The following is a 26962-nucleotide window of genomic DNA, read 5'->3' on the forward strand; positions in this document are numbered from 1 at the left end:
CTGTCTCCTCTCCCTCTTTCTCCTCTCCTCTCCTCATCTCTCTCTCTGTCTCCCTCCCTCCCTCTTCTCTCTCTGTCTCTGTCTCTCTCTGTCTCTCCCCCTCTTCTCTGTCTGTCTGTCTCCTCTCCCTCTTTCTCCTCTCCTCTCCTCATCTCTCTCTCTCTCTCTTTCTCTCTCTCTCTCTGTCTCTTCTCTGTCTCCCTCCCTCCCTCTTCTCTCTCTGTCTCTCATCAATTTCTCCCTCAAATCTAGCTCCCATTACCTCCTGTGTCCAGCTCAACCCACTGGCCTCTTGGTCTATCTGTGATCTGGTGAACTGGCTAAACTGTATAAACCCTTTGTAAGAACCCTTAATTTACTTCCTGGTAGGGCAGGTGAAGTGAGAGGTGGAATGACTTCTGCAAGGCACTGAAGGCTCCTTCCTCGAAGGATGCTTTTTTAAAGCTAATAAATTAGCCTCCAAAGCTGTCCTCAAAGGCAGCAGGCTAAGAGCAAGAGCCCTGGGAGATATTGCCAGAGGCCGGGGAAAACAAAAGTCACTTCTTGCCTACATGTGTCCTGCTGCTGGTAGATACTCAAGAACAGCTTTAAGATTGGCAGCTCCTCAGGTGTCTGGTCAAGGAACAAGTCTGATTTTTCTTTTTATATGATTTTCAATTCCACCTGCTTAGGGCATTCCTTATGGACCAGCAGGAACAACTCGACTCACTTTAAAGTTTACAAAGGACTTTTCCCTCATCTAATGAATAAGAAGTATAAGTATCATTATCCCCATTTTGCAGATGGGGAAACTGAGGCTTAAAGCATTTGCCTTTGATCATACAGTTAGTAAATCTCAAAGCTGAAATTCAATCTTATGTCTCCTGACACCAAGTCAGAGTCATAGAATCATAAATCTGGACCTTAGAGACTGTCTAGTCCAACTCCCTCAACTTGACAAATGGGGAAACTGAGGCTGCGCGCCCAGGGTCACATAGCTAGTAAGTGTCAGAGGCAGGATTTGAATATCCAGTCCAGCACTCCGTCTGTCTTCCCACTCACTATACCTTGCTTCCATGAGCTATCTGAGTAATTCTGGCTCAGGTCTATGGCCCTTCGCTTCTCCATCTTTATGATAAGGAAACCAATCACTTTATATTTCCTTAGACAACTGTTTGTCTCAGGCTGCTTGGATAATAGGCCCCATGGGTAATTGCCTTGCTGGGATCACCATTTTGATAATAATCAAAATTTACATTTATATAGTATGTGTGCCATGCTAAACACTTTTAAAAAATTATCTCATTTGATGTTCACAACAACTTTGGGAGGTCAGGGCTATTACTATTCCCATTTTACAATTGGGGAAACTGAAGTAAACAAAGAGTAAGTGACTCGCCCAAGGTCACACAGTAGGTATCTCAGGTCTTCCTAAATTCAGGCTCGGACCTCAATTTGCTGTACCACCTGGCTGATCTGATTTTAGGAAGCACTCAAGCCACATTTCATCTCACTTTTGCCTGATCTCTCTGTAGACTCCACCTTCTTCTCACACCTGCCACTCTGACTACTCCCCCAAATTCCACCCTGTGCCCCTCTTCTCTTCATTGGTGACTCCTTCCCAGGGAACACTATTCTAGGAAGGACAGAAGCCACACTTCATCTCTCTCTCTAAGACTCCACCTCTTTCTCCTTGCCTACCACAGTGCCTCTGAGAGGGTGCCCCTCTCCCCTGTCCCTGGCCTTCCAGCACCTCCCTATGTGTTATCTTCTCCCACTGAGATGTAAGCTCCATGAAGCCCATGGGGACTGTCTCGTTTGCTTATATTTATATCCTGGGAACTTAGTACAGTGCCTAGCATACAGTGGGGTAGCTGGGTGGCACAGTGGGTAGAGATCTGGGCCTGGAGTCAGGAAGACTCATCTCCCTGAATTCAGATCTGACCTCAGATACTTACTAGCTGTGTGACCCTGGGCAAGTCACTTAACCCTGTTTGCCTCAGTCTCCTCATGTGTAAAATGTGCTGAAGAAGGAAATGGCAAATTACTCCAGTATCTTTGCCAAGAAGATATTTGGGGTCATGAGTCACACATGACTGAAAAACAACTGAACAACAACTAGCACATAGTGCTTTATCTGTCTGCCTGTCATCCATAAATCTATCGTTTATCTGTCTATCTATCCATCTGTCCATCCATTTATCTGCCTTTCTAATCTAGCTAGTTATGAACACAGCAGGGCACAGAGTCACGCCTCTGGATTCTTAAGTCCCAGGCAGGACGGTGTCCTTGGGCTACCACCCCATTCCTGGTATTCTAGAGGCTAGGTGCATTTTAAAATGACGCTCTCCTTTGTTGGGTCAGAGGATCCCTTGCCTATTTGCCTCACCTCAGGACCTTCTTCCTCTCCTCAACTCCGCCGCCCTCCCATCTCTGTTATTCCTTCTCCTGTGTGAGCTTTGGTGGCCTGCAGCAAGATCTGAGCAGTGATCACATCCGAGCCCTGTCTCCTTTCTTTCTCCCCTCCCCTGGGAGCAGATATTCCATAGTACGAGTCACGTCTAGTCTCTTTGCAGGCCTGCTGTTTGCTCTCCCCAAGTGGCAGTGAGTATGTCACCAGCAGAATTAGCTTTACGGAAAGGAGGGAAGAGTAAAAGGTGCAGAGGGCTGTGGATTACAACCTTGTGCTATGACCTCAGGAGATGTGGGAAGTGCTCCCCAAAGTACCTTCCACACCCGCCAGCTGATGCTAGAAATTTCACAGAGAAAGTTTATGTCTGTATAGAGTTGGAACGTGTCTGCCACAAATAAAAGGTGTAACATTTAAGGTATCTGCCATTTATAACTAGGTGGGAAAATTATTTCAGATTCTAATGTGGGAAAACATATTAACAGGGGAAGGAAGAGGACACAGATTGTCTGCCCCTGAGATTAAGGAAGAGGTTATCAGTGAGGGAGGACAAGAAAGGATGGTGAGTGTGAGGACAGGAAGGACAAAGTTACACCTGCTCCATGAACCAGTTATTTATTCAGTCACACAATAAGAATCTGTTGTGCATCAACTGTATGCTCCAGTGTTCTATGCCCTGCCTCCATAGCCAGCCTAGTGCGCTTGGTCCAAAAAGAAGTCCCATCTAATGCTCAGCAGTAAAGCCTGCCCAGCCTGGGGCTCTTGCTGAGATCTGTACCACTGTTTTCACCATTCTGGGCACCCCTGGGATCTTTTAATCTTGTATCTACTGATCTTCAAATCCCTGTCATTAGGCAACTGGCTAACCAGTCTGGTGTCAACATTCTACAATCAGAGAACTGTCTAACTCCAGCAATGAGTCACAAGGCAATCAGTTTGGGATCCCTGGCTCCTGTTCTCTTGGCTTAACCTCAATGTCACCTTCCCCCACCAACTTTTTGCTTTATCCTAAGGACTCAAAAGGGGAGCCAGGTGGCACAGTAGATAGAGTTCCGGGCCTGGTGCCAGGAAGACTCATCTTCCTGAGTTCAAATCTGGTACGAGACAATTACTAGCTGTGTGACCCTTGGTAAGTCACTTAACCCTGTTTGCCTCAGTTTCCTCATCTGTAAAATGAGCTGGAGAAGGAGATGGCAAGCCACTCCAGTATCTTTGCCAAGGAAACCTCAAATGGGGTCACAAAGAGTCAGGCATGACTAAAACAACTGACCAACAACAAATCTGGCACATAGCCTAAGTGGGCACTTAATGAATGCTTACTCAATTAAATGGAATTGCCCAGCCACCAGTAAACTATGACCCGTGTCTTCGTATCTTCGTTATACCTCAGTCACACACTAGGGGAAGTTATTCACTTGATCTTCCCATCACATATAATTGTTCTATGTCCATGGTCCAAAGCTCTTAAATTCCTCCCTGCAATCATCACTTCCTGTCTCCTCTCTCCCTTTCCCCAGTCCTCAGACTCTCCTTTGTCCTCATGATTACTTCCAGGAACTCCCTCCCTCCCATCATCCCTGCTCGAGCCTCACTCTCCTCCTTTCACAGACTTGACCCTCCATTTAATCATTTCAATAATATCCTGTCCTCTCCCTTTGAACTCCTGCCCCTTGTCAATCTTCTGTTTACAGTCAACCATACCTCAGCCATGGTTTATCACAAACCTCTTTACCTTATGGGTTCTAATTGAATGCTGTTCACCAGCACCAGAGGAAGCCATACAGCAGTGCTGAGCTGTTCCACGACTAATTTGTGTTAGTTAATCTCAACTTGGCCCTCATTGCTACACGGCAATTGTTTTATTATTCCCTAACTGTCTCTGGTGAAAGTTCTCTGCCCCTCCTGATACCCAAATAATCTCACATATAGTGGAAATGAGTGAGAAGACACATTGGGCAGTTGGGCATTTCTACTCAGTGCAAATTCTATAATATGCTTCACTCTCAATTATTTGAATGTCAATCATCCAAACAAAGCATTAGGTATTTGGGGTCCTGGTTTTTTCTTCCTTCTTCTTCCCTCCCATCACCAAATGGTAGACTAAGTCTGAGAGAAAAAGAGAAAAATTCCAGTCAGATTATTTTGCTACTTGTCAGCAGTTCTGGCCTAGAACCCAGATCATAAATCCAGGACTAGAAGGAACCTCAGAGACCATAGTCTAACCCCTCATTTTACAAATGAAGAAAGTGAGACTGTGCTAGGACAATATCTTAACCCCTCACCCCATGAGTTAGGTTAGTTGTTTCCTTAAAGGATGTTGAGACATTCCATACTTGGTTTGCTCAGGGTTACTTTATCATCACCCCAATACAAAGCAGAGGGCCTGGGTGAGCTCTCTGAACTGGTGGAACATGATGAACAGGCAGGGGAACTCTAATCAGCTGAAGCAATTTAAGGTATCCCCAAGGCCTATCCTCATTGAATCTCCTCCTCCTTTGGCTAAGTAATCTCCTTTTGTTAACTGCTGAAGACTTAAAAGTGTCTCTCTCTCCCTTTTTTTAATTAAACACAAACTATTGAGGTCCTGGACCTGAGTCAGACCCAGGCTGGAACCGAGGCCCAGGTGGTAAGTGTCAGAGATGGGATTTAACCCCAGTTCTATTGACTCCAGAACCTTCCTGATACCCTTTTCCACCTCATAAGTTGGGGTATGGAAGTAGGTTAAAGCACCTGAGTCTTATGAAGCTTATGATGAACTTTCAGTCACAATTGTCTGTGAGCTCTCTAATTAGCCTGGAAGAGTTGGAGTTTGTCGAAAAAGAGAAAGATTTCTGGGTCTGGGTCAGTTTCTGGAGAACTATGCTAATGGAAAGCCACTAGTTGCTAGGATTCCAAAGGCCTCACTCTCTCAGATGCAGTCTCAGAGCAGAGAGAGGCCTGACAGACCGCTGGCATAGGACCAGCTTATTAAATACTGAACTTGGAACTTGGCCTTACCTGCCAGTGCTCCAATAGCCCCACCCACTTTTGCTTCAGAATCTGACCTTGTTTCCCAAACCTATGCAGACAAGTCTACAAATACAAACATAAAAAGTACTTTATCTTCATTACCTAATCAAGGTAAACAACTTTTGACATCCCCTTCTTTCCTGGTCCTTCTGGTTCCCAGCTTCCCCCAACAAAAACAATCTTTCCCCCACCCCTACCCCCCAAGATACAGTAGTTATGCCAAGGTATGTACTATAAGATTTTCAGGCAGCTATTTCCTCCTAGCCAGACTTCCGGAATCACAAGATATTCAGTACAATAATTTCCAAACTAACATCATCCTCAGCCTAGAAGGATTTTAAAGAAGTTACTGCAAGGAAGGAAATTACAAGCAGACTCAACATAAATAACTGTTCAGTAATTAGAACTGTCTGAAAATGGAATGGGCTACTCTTGGGCATATGCTTTGAAATTGCTGTCAAAAGCAAAATAAAAATAGAACTTGATATTCAAAGATTTTCATGGTGTCATTATTTGTATAAATTGCAAAAATTTGGAAAGCAACCTAGATGTCTGACAATATAGTATTGGTCACAATGAATGAGCAAAAAATCATTTATAAATCATTTACTATGTGCCAGCACACTAGGCTTAGAATTGGGAAGACTAATTTTCATGAGTTCAAATCTGGCCTCAGATACTTACTAGTTGTGTGACCCTGGGCAAGTCACTTAACCCTGTTTGTCTCAGTTCCACCTCTAAAGTGAGTTGGAGAAGAAAGCAGCAAACCACTCCAGTATCTTTGCCAAGAAAACCTCAAATGGGGTTACAAAGAGTTAGACATGATTGAAATGACTCAGCAACAACATGTGCCAAGCGAAACACTGTGAATTCAAATACAATCAAGCAAAATAGTCCCTACACTCAAGGATATCTACTAGAAGAGATAACACATAGAGGAGCGATGGCCAGGGAAGGATATTTTGGTTTAGGAAGTTAAAGGGATGATGAGTGGAAGCACAGGAGGGTAGACTGACACTATCTATCCAATAGCCATAGCAGTATTAATTTGATTATGATTTCAAGACCAGATGAGGGGAAGTGGGTAAGGGAGAGGTAAGTAATGGCAAGGCAAGTCTAGAGCTGGTCTAAATATGGCGGGACATATGCGGCATTCACCAAACAGAACAGTTGAGGATGGGGGAGAGAGGTAATCAGAGCTGAAATGGTTACAAACTCCAGGATGTGATCTCTGTGCCCTGCTAAATACAGTTAAAACAACAAGAAGAATACAAAGAAATATGGGAAAGACTTTATCAAATGTTGCAAAGTAAAAAAAATCAGATCTAGAAGAACAGAGTATACCTTGTTATAAGAACAAAAGTGAATAAACTAAAAAATCTGATTGGAGGAATCATTGAAAAGTTGTGATATTATATTCATTGAAATTAATTTAAATATAGTTACAAAGCACATTAAATTACTTGTATTGTTTTCTTTTTTGCTTTTTGGAAGGCAACTGGGGTTAAATGACTTGCCCAAGGTCACATGGCTAGTTTTTGTGTTAAACTGTCTGAGGCCAGATTTGAATTCAGGTCCTCCTGACTCCAGGGCCAGTGCTCTATTCACTGTGCCACCTAGATGCCCCAAATTACTTGTATTGATGCTCAATATTTAAGTTGGTTTCTTTCTGACTCATAATGGTTGGTGTAAGGGACCTAGGATAAAACCCCCTTTCACCAGTAAAGATTGGCAGCTACCCTACAACTTCATATTTTTAGACAAGAATGGTTAAGTGGTTTGTCTAGAATCACAAAGCTAATATTTGGTAGTGGCAAGACTTGAACTCAGGCCATCAGACTGTTCTCAATCCACTCTAATCTACATGCTCACTCCCAAATTTGCAAAAATCATTTAATTTTTAAAAAACTTTTTTGTTGTTGTTCAGTCATGTCCAACTCTCTGAACCCATTTGGGATTTTCTTGGCAGAGATACTGGAGTGCTTTGCCATTTTCTTCATTTTACAGATGAGGAAAATGAGGCAAACAAGTGTAAGTGACTTGTCCAGGGTTACATAGCTGGTAAGTGTCTGAGACCAGATATGAACTCAGAAAAAATGATCTATCCACTGTGTCACCTAGCTGCTCCAAAACATAGTTTGGGCTGTCTTATTAGGCAGTGAATTTTCTATCACTGGTGGTGCCCAAACAGAAGCTGCATAAAACTGATGTAGATAAGATTTATATTTGGGATAAAAGGGTCACACTAAATGACGTCTGGCCCCTTCTAGATTAGGGATTCTATAAAATGTCCAGTGAGTGGAAGCATAATAGCTCAAGCATCTCTTCCATCACCACAAGGGGTAATAACAAGCAGGGGAGGCAATATGTCACAGAACTCCTTAATAGTTACAATTGTCCAAAAATATAATGGACATCAATGGACCTCTTCAAGTGGAGGATGGATAACCACTTGTCAGGGTATTGTAGGAGGGATGCCTGCTGTAGGCAGGCAGCTGAACTAGATAACATTTAAGATTCCTTCCAACTCTGGGATTCTATGGATTTTATCCATCTTCTTGCCAATGGACATAATGACACTCAAACCACCCTAGAAATGAAAGTATTATTTTTGCTTTCTTTCATTTTCAGAGAAAGAGACCCTCTACTATCTAGATAGCACATTCCAGACCTCACAACTGTGAATTAGGAACTCTCCCTAACATCTTATCCATATCCCTCCAATCTTGATTTAATCCTATTCTCCCCACTTCTGATTCCTGCGTAAAGAGAGAATAACTGCTTGCTGTAACTCCAAAAATACATATCCCATCACATATAACAATAACAGGAAAAATATTTTGCCTTTCAGTGTTTACCTTTGCTTTTCCTAAAGACTTTGGCAGTCTTCAGTCAGGAATTCAGGATGCTAGTCTCAACTGTGTGATATTGGGCAACCTTTTAAAACTAGGGTATTAGATTAAAGATCCTTTTATCAAAGTCCCAACCATTCTGATAAACCACTCTATCTAAAAACCCTCTAAACTGTGCATACCCTTTGACCCAGTGATACCACTACTAGGCATATACACCAAAGAGATCAAAGAAAGAAAGTATCCATATATACAAAAGTATTTAATATTTGTTGTAACAAAAAAATTTGGAAATAAAGAGGTGCCCATCATTTAGTGAATGGGTGAACAAATATGTAGAAGAGTAAAAAAAATCATTTTTTCAAATCTAAGATTCTCTAGTTTATAAAAAATGTTATTCCATTTATGGTCCAGGAAAATTATGTGGCTAATCAAAATCTCCCCTCTCCCTTTGCCCTTTCTTTCTGTATTCTATTTCCCTTCAAGGAATGTTAACCCATGAAAAAGGTATCTGGACTTGAGTAAAGCATTTGAAAAGTTTCTTTTCAATGGAGATTAGAAGAAATAGATTTAGGTAGATTTAAAGGAAGCTAGATACCTCAATGGACAGAGTTACTCACTGAGCCTGGTGAAGAGAAGTCAAGGAGTCAAGAACAGCTGAGTTCAAATTTGACCTCAGATACTCACTAGCTTTGTGACTCTGGGCAAGTCACTAAACCTTTGTTTGCCTTAATCCACTGGAGAAGGAAATGACAAACCACTTGTAATAGTAATGGCATTTAAAGATTCCCCTGTATTGGCTTGGTTTTTGGTTTGATTGTGTTAAAACCCAGAGTTTGTTAATCCCACCTGTGGGATGGACTTGTTGACCAGAAAAGAAAGTCCTGAACTGGGAGGAGCTGGTGATGTAGATTTGGAGAGACACAAGGGAGAGGCAGAAGAACTTTTTGGAAGCAGCACCCTCGTGGAGGCAGAGAGTGACTGAGAGGATTGCTGAGGGCCACTTTGATTTGCCCTGGACTTTTGAGACCTGCCCCCTGAGCTGCCAAGGACTGAGGAGACATGGCTGTTTTGCTGGTACTTTGTCTGTCTGTTTTGATGTTGTTTTGCCAGATTTGTCCACTGGTGAAAGACAGTGCTGTTGTTGAAGAAGTCCTGCAACCTGGCTGTTGGTTAAGAGCTCCTGAGACTGTTCTGCAGAGAGTGAATACTGTCCACTGGTGAAGGACAGTGCTGTTGTTGCAGGGGTCTGGGAACCTTTCTGTTGGTTCAGAACAACAGCACTGTCCTTCACCAGTGGACAGAATTCACTCTCTGTCTGCAGAACAGTCTCAGGGGCTCTTAACCAACAGCCAGGTTCCAGGACTTCTTCAACAACAGCACTGTCTTTCACCAGTGGACAAATCTGGCAAAACAACATCAAAACAGACAGACAAAGTACCAGCAAAACAGCCATGTCTCCTCAGTCCTTGGCAGCTCAGGGGGCAGGTCTCAAAAGTCCAGGGCAATTCAAAGTGGCCCTCAGCAATCCTCTCAGTCTCTCTCTGCCTCCACGAGGGTGCTGCTTCCAAAAAGTTCTTCCGCCTCTCTCTTGTGTCTCTCCAAATCTATGTCACCAGCTCCTCCCAGTTCAGGACTTTCTTTTCACGGTCAACAATGGGATTAACAAACTCTGGGTTTTAACACAATCAAACCAAAAACCAAGCCAATACAGGGGAATCTTTAAATGCCATTACTATTACACCACTCCACTATATTTGCCAAAGAAAACCCCATTCGGAGTCACGAGGAGCAAGAAGATCCAACTGAACAGCAAGGTAGATATAATAGCTGAACCCCCAAATTAATGGGTCAGTGCCACAAAGGAGGAAGGTCTCAAGGACTTCAAAGGAAGCAGACTGTCTCAATTCTATCCTGTTCAACATTTTAATCACCTTTGAAAAAGACATAAACTGTCTGTTTATCAAACTGCTACTTCTAGAAAGGTGAGAGGCTCAGTCAATATAGCATATGATGGAATTAGGACTCAGAATGAACTAGAACAATGGACTAAGTCTATGTAGACTAAATATATGAACTAAATGGACTAAATATAAATTTTTATGTAAAATTTTTTTATTACAAACTTAATCATCAACAAAAATGAGCAAACATATAAAAACAAAAGTTCTTTCCAAGGCAAAGCAAAACAAATCTTTAAAAAATAAGCAAAAAGAAAAAAAGATGTCTTTGTTCTATGTCTCTTTCCAGACTTGTCCAAAGTCCTGACACCTTTGGCTTTGAAAAAATGAAACTAACTTTGTATAAATGTAAAGACCCACATTTATGTTAAAAAAATATAAACTTCACAAGTATAGGATGGGAGGGACATGGGTTGAAAACAGTTCATAAGAAAAAGACCTGAGGGTTTTGGTTGGCCACAAGCTCATTATGAACTAACTCTATGATACAACTTTATGACTAATTGCAAATCTAATATAGAGTGAGGCCAAATCAGTGGAAGTATAGTGCCCCCAGATGAAAGAAGGTGATAGATCCCTTGTATTCAGTACTACCCAGACCAGATCTGGAGTATTAGAGAAAATACAGAGTATATAGTGGTACCCTATCTACAGGACACTGAAAATTAAAGAGCATTCAAAAGAAGATGACCATAATGATGGGGGAGACAGACAGAGGGGTACATAAAACCATGTTTCTCTGAGTACTGGCTATGCCTAAAGATGTTTAACCTGAAGAAGAGAAAATTCTGACTTTTGTCCCTATCATTATAATAGTTCTGTTTTAAATATAACCACTGAAATCATCAGATTCAATAGACTTTTCTCAGTCTTCATCCTCCTTGAAGCTTTATTAATAATTTCTCATTGAGGGGAGGCCAGGTGGCACAGCGAGTAAGAGCACTGGCTCCAGTGTTGGGATGACCTGGGGATCAAATCCGGGCTCAGATACTCAGCACCACACCCAGAAATAACTGGCCATGTAACCTTGAGCAAGTTACTTAACCCCGATTGCTTTAAAAAAATAATAATAAAAAATAATTTCTCATTGACTACTTTCTTTCTTCTAAAACAAAACACAACACTACACCTCTCTTCTTTTGGATTCTGCACTATGATTGTAATCTTCTTACCTCTCTAACCCTTAAATTCCCCTGGCTCCTCTTCATCTTCCTGTCCCTCTAGGGCTGGGGATCGTTAATGGTTCTATCTGCCATCTTTTCTTTCCTCAATCTATAACCAAGCATTTATTAAGTGTGTACCCTGTGCCAAATACTGTGTTAGGTGCTGTAAAGTAAAAGCAGTCCCTGCTCTCAAGGGCCTTAAATTCCAATGGGGGAGACATATTCATATATAAGTGAGGCAAAGGTACACTAATCTCTGAACTGGAAAAGGGCTCCCAAGTTCTGAGCTGAGTGAGTGCTTGAGTTGAGTCATGAAGAAAGTCCAGGATTCTAAGAGATAGAGGGGAGAAGGGAGAGTATTCCTGAAATGAAGGACAGCCAGTACAAAGACACAGAGATAGGTTGTTGTGTATTAAGAATGGCAAGTAGGCATGTTTGGTTAGAAAATAAAGTCTGTGACAGTGAGGGCCAGTTGGAGCCTGTTGGTGAAGGGCTTTAAATGCCACACAGAGAAGTTTGGTTTTCATCCTAGTGGTAATAGGGAGCCACTAGAATTTATTGAGGAGAGAAGTAACATGGTCAACCTTTAGGAAAAAGCTTTAGGAAAATCACTTTGGTAGCTGTGTGAAGGGTGGAGACAGACTACAGGCTGGAAGAACAATTAGAAGGCTGACGAAGAAGTCCAGGAAAGAGGTGAAGAAAATCCTAATTAAGGCAGTGACTGTGTAAGTGTGAAGAAGGGGATCCATAGTACGGATGTTGTGAAGATAGGAAAGACAAGAACTGGCAGTGATGTGGATAGGTGGGATGATTGAGAGTGAGAAGAAACCTGGTGAACTAGAAGGATGGCAGTGTCCACAACAGAAACAAGGAAGCTCAGAAGAGGGAAGGATTTGGGGGGAAAGATAATGAGCTCTTCTGAGGCAGCTAGGTGGTGACATTGATTAAGAGCATTGTACTTACTTAGGAAGAACCAAGTTCAAATCCTGTCTCAGATATTTACTAGCTGTGTGACCCTAGGCAAGTCACTTAACCACTTGTAAAAGTGGTAAAATCAGGACAACAAACAAACAAATAAATAAATAAATAAATAAAATCTGTAAAATCAGGATAATAGAGTATCTACCTCACAGGGTTCTCATGAGAATCAAATGAGATAATATATGCACAGTATTTTGCAAATCTTGAAGTGTTATATAAATGCTAGCTATAATAATAATTATTATTTTGGACATGTTGCATTTGAGATGCCTTTGCAACATCCAGTTCAAAACACCTGGAAAAACACTGGGGCTCAGGAAAGAAAGTAGATGTGGGAGCCAACTTTGTAGAGATGAAATTGCATGTGAAATCACCAACTGAAAGAGAGAAAAGAGAAGAGGGCCCAAGACAGAGTCTTGGATACAATCTCAATTAGTGGGCAAAAAATGGGTGAAGATCTAGCAAGTGAGGTTGGGATGAACAGTTTATGCATTTAGGAGGAAAACCAAGAGAGAGTAGTTTCCCCAAAGCCTCCAAATGGAAGAGTAACTAGAAGAAGATGATTAACAGCGTTAAATGGTCACAAAATGGTCACATGGATAGACTTGCACAAAATAATGAAGAGTGAAATGAGCAGAGACAAGAGAATGTTGTATATAGTAACAGCAATATTGTTTTAAGAACAACTTTGAGTGACCAAGTCATTCTATTACAAATACCCAAATTAACTACAAAAGACCTATGAAGGAAGACACTATCTGCATCCAGAGAAGGAACTAAGAAATAGAAATATGTATAAAATTATTTTGCATATATATAAATATGTGTGTATATATATATATATATATACACACCCATATGTGTGTCTAGTGGTAGCCATCTCTAGGGAGGGGAGAGGGAAGAAAAAAAGAGAAAAAAATTTACAGAATAACTTACATATTTAAAAGGAATAGCAAGTTGTACATCTTTTTTTATTTTACTATGTTATGGAAATGCTTGTTTTATTTCACAAAATAAAATAAATTAAATTTAAAAAAAAGAAATTCCAATGACTTCCTATTGCCTGTAGGACAGGGGTTCCTAAACTATGATCTTTGAACTTGTAAAAAATATTTTGATAACTGTATTTCATTTGTAAAAACAAAAAAAGGGGGGAGATAGAGATTGAGAAAAAGGCCATTAGAGTTGGCAATTAAGAGATCATTGCTAATAATTAGAGAGAGCATTTTTAGTCAAATGATGAGGTTAGAAGACAGAAATCGGAGTTAAGAGACAGCAGAGGAAATGAAGGCACTGATTATAGATGACTTTTTCAAGGAGCTTAGTTGAGAAGAAGAGAGGAAATGTGGGGCAATAGCTAGCAGGGACAATAGACTAATAAGGATTTTTTTAAGGATGCAGAAGATTAGGGCATGTTTGTAGGCAGCAGGGAAGGAATTAATGTATGGGAAGAAATTGAGGATTAGAGGGAAGATGATAACAGGACCAATTTTTCAGAGAAGATGGGAGGGGAGGGGATGGAGAGCACATGCAGAGGGACTGCCCTTGGTAAGAAGAAGGGCTACTTCTTCATCAGAGACTGGAGTAAAGGGGAAGCTGCCCTTGACCAGAGTAGGGAGGTTGAGGAGATGAGTTTCCTTCACTTGTGCACTTCCATTTTTCACTTCTGTGCTGATAATATCCAGTGGGAGGCCATATGATATAGTAAAAGATAGCAATGGATTTGTAGTTCAAAAAGTTGGGTTGGAATCCCAGCTCTGTAATTCTCTGTTCATAACATCTCTGATCTCAGTTTCTTTGTAAAATGAAGACACTAGAGGTGACCTTTAAAACCCCTCTTATCTAAATCTTATAAATCAATGTCTTTATGTTAGAATTCAAAGGTCAAAGTTCTACCAACAAATCTCAATGCCTAGCTTCCATCTCTCTCCTGAGGTCTTCACCTGTGTTTCCAGCTAAAGTGCTGCCATGTGTAAAAGGGGTATGATGATATTTTGACCAACTACTTTCTAGGGTTTATGTGAGGAAAACCTTTTGCAGAACTTCAGTCACAATATACATGTGCTCTACTCTTCAAATATCAAATCAGTTGCCAAATTACCTTCCTTGTATTTCTTCCACCCACTTTCTCCTTTCCATTCCTAATTTCTCTGTGCATTTGCACACACTGTGTCTCCTGCCTGGAATGTACAGCTTCTTCACCTCTGCATCTTAAGCTCAGTTTCTGCTTCCTATGCAAAACCTCCTAATTTCCCAGTTAGTGCTCTCTCCCTCTTCCAATGACCCTGTTTTTGTCTGTCTGTGCCAGTGTCTCATCCCTTCAGTAAAAACTCAGAAAGCTCCTTGTGGACAGGGATTTTTTTTTCTGTATGTATGTATATGCCTAGCACTTAATACAATGCCTTGCACATAGTAGGTACTTAATACTAAAAGTTGAGTTGAATTCCAACCTAAATCAACACTCTGTGAACCAAACCTCCAGAATTTATGCTCCCAGGATTGAATTAATTAATCTACCTAGCTTTGGAACTCTTAAGCTTGCTTGGCCCACTCAGTCGAACAGATTCCAGACCAGACCAGGCCACTTTTCACATTATATCCAGCTGTCCATCCTGGCCAATTTACAATCTACTCTGCTGCTAAGAATGGAGCTCCCTCACCCCACACCTCCACCCTATTTTCCATCTTTCAATCTGGGAACAGTATTCAAATCAACAGCAACATTGCTTTTGGAAAGGTCATACCAGTTGATTTCTTTATGGCTTCATTCTCCATCCCCATGATTCCCAAGATCAAAACACCCTTTCCAGCAACTACATGTGTGTTGTCTCCCCCGTTAGAATGTAAACTCCTTGAGGGCAAGAACCGTCTTACTTTTTGTATTTGTATCCCCAGAACTTAGTACAGTGTCTAGCTCATAGTCAATACTTAGTAAATGCCTTCTCGTTTATTTATTCATTAACTGAATTTCTACTTTCCAAATTAAGCCTTTGCTCTATATTCTGCCAGCACCTGTGCTCACCTGAAGTATGGACCATACACATTTGCATATCATCACGTAGCTTTTTTCATAAATGTTTTTCCAGTCTTTTTTGTGAGTGTGACTTCTTTTTCTCCTTACATTGTAAACTCATAGAAAGAAGGGATATTTCTTCTAAGTTCTTACCTCTTCCTCCTCAACCAGCCACAGTGCTCTGCACACAAAGTATTCATGAATTATTTTTTAAGTGGCTGGCTTCTTAGGACCTCAAGACCGATAGCATCCTCTGCTAGGGAACCTTGAAACAGTCTGTCACCAACTGACTGTGTGCCTTAAGCAGAACATTCCTTTTCCCTGGGCCTCAGTTTCCTCACTTTTAAAATCAGAGGCTTAAACTAGACAATCTCTAAGATCACTTCCAACTAGGATTCTATACCTTTATTCTAATGCTATGTTCCAACAGACTTACATTTTTTTAATCCTCAAATCTCCCTTCCAGTATTTCTTTGTCCTTAACTATATTCTCCAGGTCCTTGTTTCTTTTCTCTTCCTCCTCCTATCAGTAGCTACTGTCCTTAAATATTTTTCTTCAGAAAACAGGTCTGCCACAATTGAAGAGTGAGAACAAAGAGGCTGCTGTAAGGTAGTGATTGGAGTCTTGGTCCTGCCTCCAATTAGGTATGTGACCTTGAGCAGGTCACTTCACTGAATTTCAATTAATTCATCTTAAAAATGCTGATAATAATATCTGCAATACCTACCTTATAAGGCCATTAAGAGGATCAAATGGGATAATATGGATAGAGCAACTTGTAAACCTAAACCCTCTATAAATGTCAGCTCTGATTATTCAGTTGAATCACAGATACTTATGTTTTCCTTTACACAGAGGGATTCTCCCACTTTACTGGGATTCTCTTAAGCATTAAACTCTCCTGGGACATTGTAAAATATGACATGATTAACTCAGAACTTTCAAAAAAGGCATTTCTTATATTCTTGCCTACTTGGAGGCATCTTAGTATAGCAAAAAAAAAAAAAGCATTTATCTAGTCCTAGTTCTGTTACTGATCAGCTGTATGGCTTCAGACAAATCATTAAAGTCTCAGTTTCCTCATCTATAAAAGAGAGATAATAATAGCTCACACATTTATCAGTAACAATGACTCATAGTTACACGGTACTTTAAGGTATCCAAATCACTTTCCTCATTTGCAATTCTTTAAGGTAAGGAGTGAATATATTGTTATTCCCATTTTAAAACTGGATAAACTGAGGTTCAGAAAGGGCAAGGGATATAACTATCATCACAAAGTTCAGAAATTTAAGGGAGGGAATTTGAATCCAGTCTGCTCCTGTCTCTAAGACAGGCAATCTTTCCATTATGTCACTTTCCAGTTTCACAGAAGAGCTATGTGAAACCCAGGACCCCTGAAAGCACTATAGAAAATTTTCATATATTTTATATGGATATGAAAATTGTCATGTACTATATTTATATTATATGGTGTAGTAGATAAAGCACTGGGACTGGAGTCAGAAAGACTCATCTTCCTGAGTTCAAATCTGGCCTCAGACACTTATTAGCTATATGACCATAGTCAAGTCACTTAACCCTGTTTGCCTCAGTTTCCTCATCTGTAAAATGAGCTGAAGAAGGAAATGGCAAACTATTCCAGTGTTTTTGTCAAGAAAACCCCAAATGGGGTCTTGAAGAATCAGACACAACTGAAATGACTGAATGACACACATAACATTGCCCTGTATATAAAATATGCAACACAGACCCCTATCTCAGGGAGTATGCATGAAGATAGGCTTACATCCCGGCCACTTCCAATCAAATATGTGCTCTGTCCTCTTGATAAAAGTCATACACAACCAGAGGCTTCTGGTGGTCCCATGTACTACCATCCCACCTTTCCATGATGAAAGGGAGGGGCTGTATCAAAAAGGACTGGCCATTCAGCAGCTAAAGCTGCCTCTCTGGCACTATCTTCATTCTCTTCTTTCTCTGTTTTAAATATGTGACTTAGTACTGTAATAGCTCTCCCTCAGACTTCCTGCAAAGTGGGGAGAGGGTGCATCTATCCTCCTTACTCATAGCATGAGCCATTAATGCTGGGCTGCCAAAAAAGATATAGCCCTTGAGAGAATCACCTGGACAGTAGTTCCAAGTTGAGAATGAAATGTCTTTTTGAGCTTTAAGTATCTGTAAATGTGCATTTATGATCTTTTTTTCTATGTTCAAATATTTCTTTTTTCATGAAGGAAATAGTGTCTTCTATTTGATCTGCTTTGTACACTGAATACCTTTCAAAAGAATCCTATTTATCCCTTTTGAGGATGTCCAATACATGAACCAAATCTAAACTTTTAAGAGATTTTTCACAGTTCTATTCTAGGGTAGGATAATGAGGGATAATGCAGGTATAAGGAACCAGAGACAAGAAAAAGCCTGACCCAACTCTTTGGAGGTCAGGTTCATTCAGTATTGAACCTGCTCTGTGTGAGTATGGTGCTGAAGCCACTTAGTCAGAGGAGATGCCTTAGACCTTTGGCTCAGTAAGCCAGTTACACATAGGTGGCACACCCTCAGCTTGCACTTGTACTCATGGTTGGGGGTCCCCAAAAGGTCAGTTCACTACTTATTCTGCTCAAGGCTCTACTGACAACCCTAAGAATCTGGGGTTTCTGGTGTGGTCATTTACAAGCCTTCACTATTCCCCATTTTTTATCTACCATTCGCTTCTAGAAAAAGGATTGACTGAGATGTAACAAGAACAATTGGTACAAAGTATCCCCCTCCCCCCAAAAAAATCAGGGGCATCACTTCCCCTTGTACACACAAGGCCTCTGGGAAGAATGAATTCAAACTTAAAAAGCACAATGGTGATGAGGAATACATGTGACCAAGTTTGTACTTCCCAAGTCCTGGCCCTGGAAGGGAATTGTCAAGTTCTCCGTAGGTAGAGTTATCTGACAGGCAAGGCATCCACTGCTCCTGGGCCCGGCTGCTTCTTGGCAGCCCAGCCGGGGGACAGTCATCAAGCTGAGGGGCTGGCTTCTTGTCAGACTGGGCTACTGCTAGCTGACACTGCTTGGCCACTGACCTACAGTTTTTCCAAACTGCCTTTCCATGCCCATAAGGGTATGGCTCAGTCACCTCCTGCCTCCTTTGGCTATCAACACCACCTCTCATAAACTCTATTACTGACTCCGGTTTCCAGTGGGACCCCTGATGGAACCCAAGTAATTCCCAAATTCACCAGGATGCTGCCTGGACATGTCCAGTTCAGGTAATTCATTCACTTAATTTCAAGGAAAGTCTGGCCAAGAAACCTCCCCTCCCAGACTGATATTTTTGTGATGGTAAATTAGACCCTCTTTTGTCTCAGTTCTTAGCTAGCCCTTAGTCACTGAAAGGTTGTTGCCTCAGACAAACTGAGGCCTGGGAAAGACCTTCATTTAGAATGGTCCAGGTCACCTACTACATCCCTGGCCATCACCAGTCATCTTTTTTTTTTTTTTTAAAGCAACTGGGGTTAAGTAACTTGCCCAAGGTTACACGGCCAGTTTTTTTGTGTGGGTGTTAAATATCTGAGGCTGGAACCTATCCCGGGTCCTCCCAACTCCGGGGCTGGCGCTCTTACTCACTGCGCTACCTAGCCGCCCCCATCACCAGTCATCTTGATTTATGTTTTGCCCCTGGACTTCTATGACTCTGGAGGAAAGAGTGAGGCTGAGGACTTTGCACATCTCTTCTTCACTTAAATACAATTCACTCACAAGTCAAGACAGTATTCTAGTGATGTCATGGGTCCTTTCAAAGAAGAATGAACAACAGCAAGTAAAAAACAAACTGGCATCATGTGCTCACTGACACATGGCTGCCATGTCAGAGGATGTGGCCAGCTCTTCCTCTCCCACTTGGCAGCTCAAAGCAATTGTCAGAGCCACCAAGGAAAGAGAGATGAACAAGTCACATTTTTTGTACACATATTCAGTTCAAGCTCAGGACCTCTTGAGTCATAGATTCTTCTAGCTCCACAGTGGATCTGAAGACTTTTCGTCGTCACACACCGACAATCCCTGTCATTAATGGCCAGAAGCAGGCTAACCAAGGTTACCAAGTGGTTAGATTGGAAGCAGGCAGCTTCCAGAACAGTTACACATGAAGTGGGCCCTCACAGGTTAGGCCTCCCTCCCCCTTACACAGACAAATGTATTACTGCATAAAGTAAAGCACATTCTATATTCCTATTCTCATCTTCCTTTTTCCTTTCTCCAATTCTTTTTTTTTGAGTTTGATAACACTGGATTTTATATTTATCAACCTAAGTTCAGTTATCACCCAGAACTTCCATTACTCTATGGGCCAAGAGTAATGGAAAGATTCCCACCTCTATCCCCAGCCCCTCACCTGGGAGAGAGGAAGATTAATGGCTATGGAGGAATCTTAGTATTCTGAGTGGCAGATGTAACCCACTGGTATGATGCTATTAATAGGTCAACAGGAGTCAGCAAGTAGCTCTGGCCTGGGTGAGCAGAAAGATTGGCAGAAAGAGGAAGGTCTAAACAAGGTACAATTGCTTTACCAAAATGGAGGCCTGCTAGCATGCTTCCAACAATCAGTTAAGAAGTTGGCAGCACTATCTTGCCTTCTGCAGGGTTCTATCTCCCAAGAATGAAAGAGAGAAGAGGAAAAATACTTTTTGAACTTGTAGAAGGCATAAGGGAGAGTTCAACAGTGGCCAATCCACCCTTGGGAACTCTGTGCAATAGCCTATTCTCCTAGGAATCTCTCTGACCTCCAATAAAGACCTACTTCAATGCTGCATCATGGCATGGAGGTGACACTTGGATTTTGAAGGCTGTGCCAGAAAGGTACAAGCTCAGTCAGATCCTACCAAGCTGAAAAGACATTGAGTGCAGGCCCAGAGGACTATGTCCTGTGTATACGTCTTTTGCTCTAGGGTCAGTTCAAGGTGAGAGGGATATCAGCAGAAAGGTGGACAACAAGGCTCCACCCCTAACCTCCAAGGCTCTAATAGGTGAGCTTTTGCTTTATCTTGTCTGGGTCCAGGCCTCCATGGTACTTTCTTGTCATTTTGTCTCTTCACCATGAAGCTGGGAGTATTCCCCTCTCCTTTCCAACATCCCTTTATGGGTTGTCTTCCCTAATTAGGAAGGGGAAGGACTATAAAGCTTGTTTGAATTTGTATCCTCAGAGTATAGCACAGTGCCTGGCACAACGTGTTTAATAAGTACTTCATCTATCAACTATCTTGATACAAATATAAATAAGAATTCTGAGTCAAGAGCTGGAAGGGATGTCAGAGGTCATCTAGTGCAACCTTCTCATTTTACAGATGAAGAAACTGAGGCCTAGAGGTGGAACAGCTTGCTCGGCACCCAGTCTAGTGGCAGCTCAGCCACCTGGATTCGTCTGGAAGCCACTGCCCAGCCCAGCAGAAACCCAATCTGGTAGAGAGCCCAGAGCAGCATCACAGTGGCCCCTACAGCCATCACTGCCACCATATGAATGTTGCAAAGTCCCTCTGGAGAGGAAGAAAAGACATTGAGATTCTGCGGTTGTGGAGTTGTGAATGGCCCTAGCCACATCTATTTCATATGTGTGTATACCCACAATATACATATCAACATATGTGTATATGTAATATGTGTGTATGAATGTATGTGTGTACTGTGCTTCACTACTACTGTATGTTAAATTTATACCCATTCTTCTTCCCCCAATTCTGGGTGGATCTGTGATAAAGTGTACACCTGGTATTGGAGAACTATTGTTTTTATACCATGTGAGTAAATGCCTTTGCTAAGGATCTAAGTCTACTGACTGATTATTAAGGGAAAGCACGCTGGTGGGGGTTCGTGAGCTAGCATTAGTTATTCAGCCACCCACAGGATTGCTCCCTAGGACCTTAAAAGCACTAGCAGTCACCCTTCTGTGGAATACCAGTATGGGAGTGGGGGTGGGGGTCACAGCCATCACCAGAACAGGGCACCTGGGACTCTGCCCTAAGTGCTGACATGAGGAGGGCATACACTTCCTCTTAGGGGGAAGGAGAAGTCCACATGTCTACATTCCACACATCCATCCAGTTGCCAAGCTGTCAATTCCACCCCTTCTGTTCACTCATACAACCAACCTAATTCAGGCCCTCATTACCTCACTGATTATTGCAATAGTCTCCTATTTAGTACCGCCATCTCCTTTCTCCTGACTCTCCAATCAATCCTCTACACAGCTGCCAATGTGATATTTCCAAAGTACAGGTGTGACTATATCCCTCCCCTGCTCATTAAGCTTCTGTGGCTCCCCATGCACTCAGGAGTAAAACCAAACACTTCTAGTGGACGTTGAAAACTTTACAACCTGACTCCATCTTCCCTTTCCAGGCTTATTACAAAGTACTCCCCTTCATGAACTCAGTGGTCCTTCTTTGGCTTCTCATCCATAAGTCTCCCATCCCCACGATTCTGGATAGACTGTGCCCCATGACACCTCCCTCACTTCCACCTCTTAGAATTCCCAGCTTTCTTCAAAACTCAGCCTGTTTCACTTGCTCTGCAAGCCCTTTCATATTCCTCCATTGCTACCTGGGCATCTCCCTCCTGAAAATTACATTGTATTTATTTCCCACGTAAGAAAATGAGTATATGTTGTTCTCCGTGATAGAATGTACCTTGAGGGCAGGGACAGTTTTATTTTTATCTTTGTATGGCCAGTGCTTCACACAGTGCCAGGCACATGGGAAGAACTTAATAAGTGTAGATTGAAGGGATGGTTCCCTGGGTAAAGGAGCAGGGAAGAATATATTCAGAAATGCAGGTGATTAAAAAAAAAAAAAACTCAATAAAACAGTTACTTTATTGGTTGGGTGGTTATTTAGGAGACTGACCTCTCCATACCTTAAAGTCCTCTATAAATTCCTATCCTTTTTTTTTTGGGGGGGGGGTTGGTCCCAAAAAAGGATGAGACAGAAGAGTCATGTGCCAACAAAGTTCAGGGAGTGCATTACTACCCCTTCTGCCAGCAAAGCCGCATGTGATGGTCTCAACCTGGGCCACACACTGCCACTCCCAACTGTCCCAGGTTCCTGGATTCCTAATCCTAGTTCTGGCATTCTGGTATGATCTGGAGATTCCTAATTCTGACTTTCTAGCTGCCTACTGAGGACTGGTGATGGAGTTTTTAATTATTCTACCGATAACCAAAACCCTACAATTACAGGACATTGTTATACTGTATTGTATTCTTACCATTTTTTCCTCAATTATCATAGCAATCTTACAACGATTTCTGTAAACATTTTTTTTTTTAATCAGTTAAGGAAACAGTGGCATAATGCTGTACTTGGAGGCAGGAAGATCTGCATTCAGATTCTGCCTTTGACAGCAGCTCTATGTACCTCTGAGCACTTAATGAATATTTGCCTCAGCTAACTCCCTAGGACTTATCACTTATGTATGTTTATGCATAAACAATTATAAATATTTAGGAGTGTTTTAATTTAATCATCCATTCATACAACAAATACATACTGAGCACTTGCACTGGTACCCTCAGAGGTCCCTTTCTAGATGTGATGTTCAATAAATTATAGCCAATAGTTGAAACTCTTAGAGAAAATGAAATCACTAAGGGAAAGAATATGGAGATAGAGAAAACTGGGTTAAAGACAGAGTTTTAGGGAACATGCACACCTTGAGAACAATAAGATGAAGAGGAAGCAGGTTATAGAGCTAGGAAAAGAGCTGGAGAAGAAGTAGGAAGCTGTATTGTCCCCCAAAATTCAGACGGAGTTTTAAGAGTCAATGGAGGGTCAAGTGCTAGAGAGAAGTCAAGAATAAGGCCTGAACAGTGAGCCAGTAGTCCGGAAACCTGGATCCAATTTTAATTCCACAAAGATACTGAGGCCAAAAGAAGTTAAATGACTTGCCTAAGGTCACACAACTAGTGAGGATCTGAGGGCAGGATTCAAATTTAGGTCTAGCCTGACTTGAAATTTGAGGTGATAATAGAACTATGAATAGAATAATGGAGGGATTGAGAAGGGAGCTGATAGTGTGTTATTCGAATTGAAAAGAGAGATAGGCCTGAATGTACAGATTCAGGAATCACCTGTGTAGAAATGAGACGTGGACCATAGGAAGTCTTGGGAGGACGGGGACCCAGAAAAGGCCATTGGATTTAACAGCTAAGACATTATTGGCAAACTTGGAGAGAAGAATTTCAATACAATGCTGGAGTCTGAAGAAGGTGAGACTTAACAAGACATAGAAAATCAGTGGGTAGTGAAGAAGTTGAGTCAACAAAGGTAAATTCTAGTAGTGTGGCTAAGAAAAGGAAGAGAGATATGAGATGAGAGCTTGAGGAAATGACAAGTGAAAGGTTTTTAAGGGATGGGGAGACCCAAGTGTGATTTTAGGCAGCAAGATAAGAGCCAGGAGAAAGGGAGAGACTACAGTAAAGGAAGAATTAACAATCAAAGGGGCAAGCTCTTGGAAAGGACAGGAGGGGGTGACATAAGGATTAAAATTAGAAATGTTAACCACAACAAGGGGGTCAAGTCCTGAATCATAGGAGAAGAGGATTTATTTATAAGGTTGTAGAAAGATTTTGAAATGTGGAGAAGAAAGAATGAAGGAGTTCAAGACTGAGGGACTCGATATTCTTAGTAAAATAAGACTTTTTTGAGAAAAGAAGCCATTTGGGATAGCCACTATGGTGAGCATGAAAGACAATCAGGTAAGAATAAATGCTGCTTCATTTCAAGAATAAGTCCTGCTTCAGTGACTACTCAGTTAGAATGAAATAACATGAGTTGTGGTAGATCAGCTGTGCAGAGCTGGGAAACTTCCCCCTGCTGTGGTGATCAGCATATGCACCAGAATGGAAGTGGCAATAACAGAGGCTTGGTCAAGTGACAGTGGAATGACAAAGGATGCGAAGGTGGAGGGCAGTATATGGTTCAGTTGGTTAAGAGGGGAAAATGAGGCCAGAGCAGGAGTGATCGACTAGGAGAACAGGGAAGAAAGGAGATAAAGCGAGGGTGAGGATGGATAATAGGTTTAGGAGAAGTGAGGCCGAGGGAAAGACAGGATAAGAGATTATGATCAGAGAGGGGCGTTTCAGAGTTCAAGATCATGGAATTATCAGTTACGGATGATAGTAATAGTGTAGTAAAGATCTGAGCACAGGGGGACTTGAGAGGATTGGCAAACTGGGATATGGGGAAGTTCAAGGGGATATCCGTGTGGATGTTGAGGTCCTCCCCCAAGTAGTAGGAGTAAAGGGAAAGACTGTGAGCCAAGTTCTAATCTCCTTGAGAATGGAACATGTGAATGACCTTGAGACTGGTGGATGACAGGACCAAGAACCTGGTCTGAGCAATATAGACAAATGCAATGAAGCTTAAAAGACAAGAATTTTCAGAGCGATGGCATCAACAGGTAAACAGTGTGTCAGAGGGCACAATAGAAGATTGGCCCTACGGTGGGGAAGGTAGCCTGGGATATAGTGTCTTCTAGAGATAGTGGTTTCTTCAAGCACCAAAAGATCAAACAATGAGCTCTAGGATGGAGAAGAGTTTGTTAATCTTAGAAACAAGTTCTAGGGGGCACAGTATACACCCCTTTATTTCCTTTGATACTGTCACCCCTGTGGTGCAGGCCCTTATCACCTCATGTCTGGACTAGACTGCTGGTTCCCATTCCAGTCCATCCTTCACTCAGTTGGCCAATTAATCTTCCTAAATCACAAGTCTAACTATGCCGCCCCTCTTTTCTTCCTTCCTTCCTTTCTTTTCTTTCCTTTTTTGGCAATCGGATCTAAGTGACTTGCCCAGGGGCAGACAACTAGTAAGTATCTGAGGCCCAATTTGAACCCTACTTACTGGAGGGCCAGTGCACTATCCACTTTGTCATGCCACGCCATCTCTCTTTTCAATAAACTTCAGCAGTCACCCATTACCTCCAGGATCAAACATTAAATCCTGTTTGACTTTTAAAGTCCTTCATAACTTGGCCCCCTCTTCCCTTTCCAGTCTTCATTATTTTCATACACATAATCTGTGATCCAGTGATGCTGGCCTCCTAGATGATCCTATCCCATAGGGCTTCATCTCCCACTTTCACATTTTCACTGGATCTCTCCAATGCCTAGAACTCTCCCCCTCCTCATCTCTTCCTCCTGACACCCTTGGCTTCCTTCAAGTCTCAGCTAAAGTTCTGCAAGAAGCCTAGGGGTAGCTAGGTGGTACAGTGGAGAGAGCACTGGCCCTGGAGTCAGGAGGCTCTGAGCTTATATCCAGCCTGAGACACTCACTATTTGTGTGACCCTGGACAAATAACTTAGCCCCAATCACCTCAAAAAAAAAAGCCTTTCCTTATCCCTAATTCTAGTGCCTTTCACCTAAAATTATCTCCAGTTCGTCCTGTGTATATCTTGTTTGTACATAATTGTTTGTATGTTTTCTTCCTTCATTAGACTGTAAATTCTTTGAGAGCAAGGACTATTTTTGCCTTTTTTTGTATCCCCAGCACTATACCCAGTACTATTTAGCACATAGTAGGCCTATAATAAATGCTTGCTGACTTGACTAGACAGTAGAAGATGATAGGATAAAGCTAGAAGACAGGGCTGAGATGGATGTAGATGAGAGTCTGAGGAGACAGAGAAAAGAAAAAAGGTTTTCCCCTTGGTAGCCAATGGCTCTGAATCACAGAGACTAAAGGACCAGGAAGTAGGAATTGCCTAGCCAAAGGAGAAAGCACCAGTTCCCTGGAGTCCTATGATGACTATGGGCAGTCCATACAAGGTTAGAAGTGCTGTCTTCCACAGCTTCCAGCCCCAAACAGTGGGGATCTAGGGATGGAAGTTGCTGGGTAAAATAGGCTCTGAGTTGGCTCCGGGCTTTTGCTGATTCTAGGCTGATTCTCAGTTTTGTCTCTTACTGGCCATGTGACCTTAACTTCTGTGAAGTTCAATTTCCTAACTTGTAAAATGAGGAGGTCAGAATTGGTATCTTACTTCTGTAGGCAGAACACATTTAGAATATTTCATAAATTTTGAGCCCCCAAAGTTTATGAAGAAGGTTAACAAGCTGAACTGTCTCCAGAGGAAGGTGTTTAGGATGGTGAAGTCCCTCAGGTCACGCCATATGACAGTGAGCTGGATTACTACTTTTCGGGGATGTTATTGAGAGGATTTTTGTTTAAGTCTGAGTCGGATTAGATGACCTCTCACGTTCCTTACAAGTATGAGAGCCTGTGATTCTGTAGCTAGAGCATTCCTAAGCTCTTCTCCAGCTTTGATATTCTTTGGTTTGTTGATTCATGATGTGGATGTCATAGAGAGACAATGGTGGTCTTAATGGTGGCAGAAATTAGATTGCAAGGAGTAAAAAGTATTTTGTTTGCTCACATATCTGCATATATACATAAATGCAGGGTGGTCTAAAATCAGTGCAATTTCAAACTCTATATGTGTAATATATGTATACATGCATGTATATATACATACATATATACGTATAAACACATACATACATGTGTGTATACACTTACAAAGTTTTGTTCCCAGAAGCCCTGGAGAACAA

At 41.8% G+C, this 26962-nt stretch overlaps 1 protein-coding gene across 1 annotated transcript in view; it reads right to left on the bottom strand.

The window, feature by feature from the left end:
• The window catches only part of LOC138175985 (regulator of nonsense transcripts 2), a 201454-nt gene that overhangs the window by 24327 nt on the left and 150165 nt on the right, over positions 1 to 26962 (bottom strand). The window lies entirely within an intron of this gene.

This window comes from Petaurus breviceps, unplaced genomic scaffold (assembly GCF_028583685.1).
Source record: "Petaurus breviceps papuanus isolate PSGF00001 unplaced genomic scaffold, PetGlider_PUasm1.0 80, whole genome shotgun sequence".
NCBI classification, from domain to species: Eukaryota; Metazoa; Chordata; class Mammalia; order Diprotodontia; family Petauridae; genus Petaurus; species Petaurus breviceps.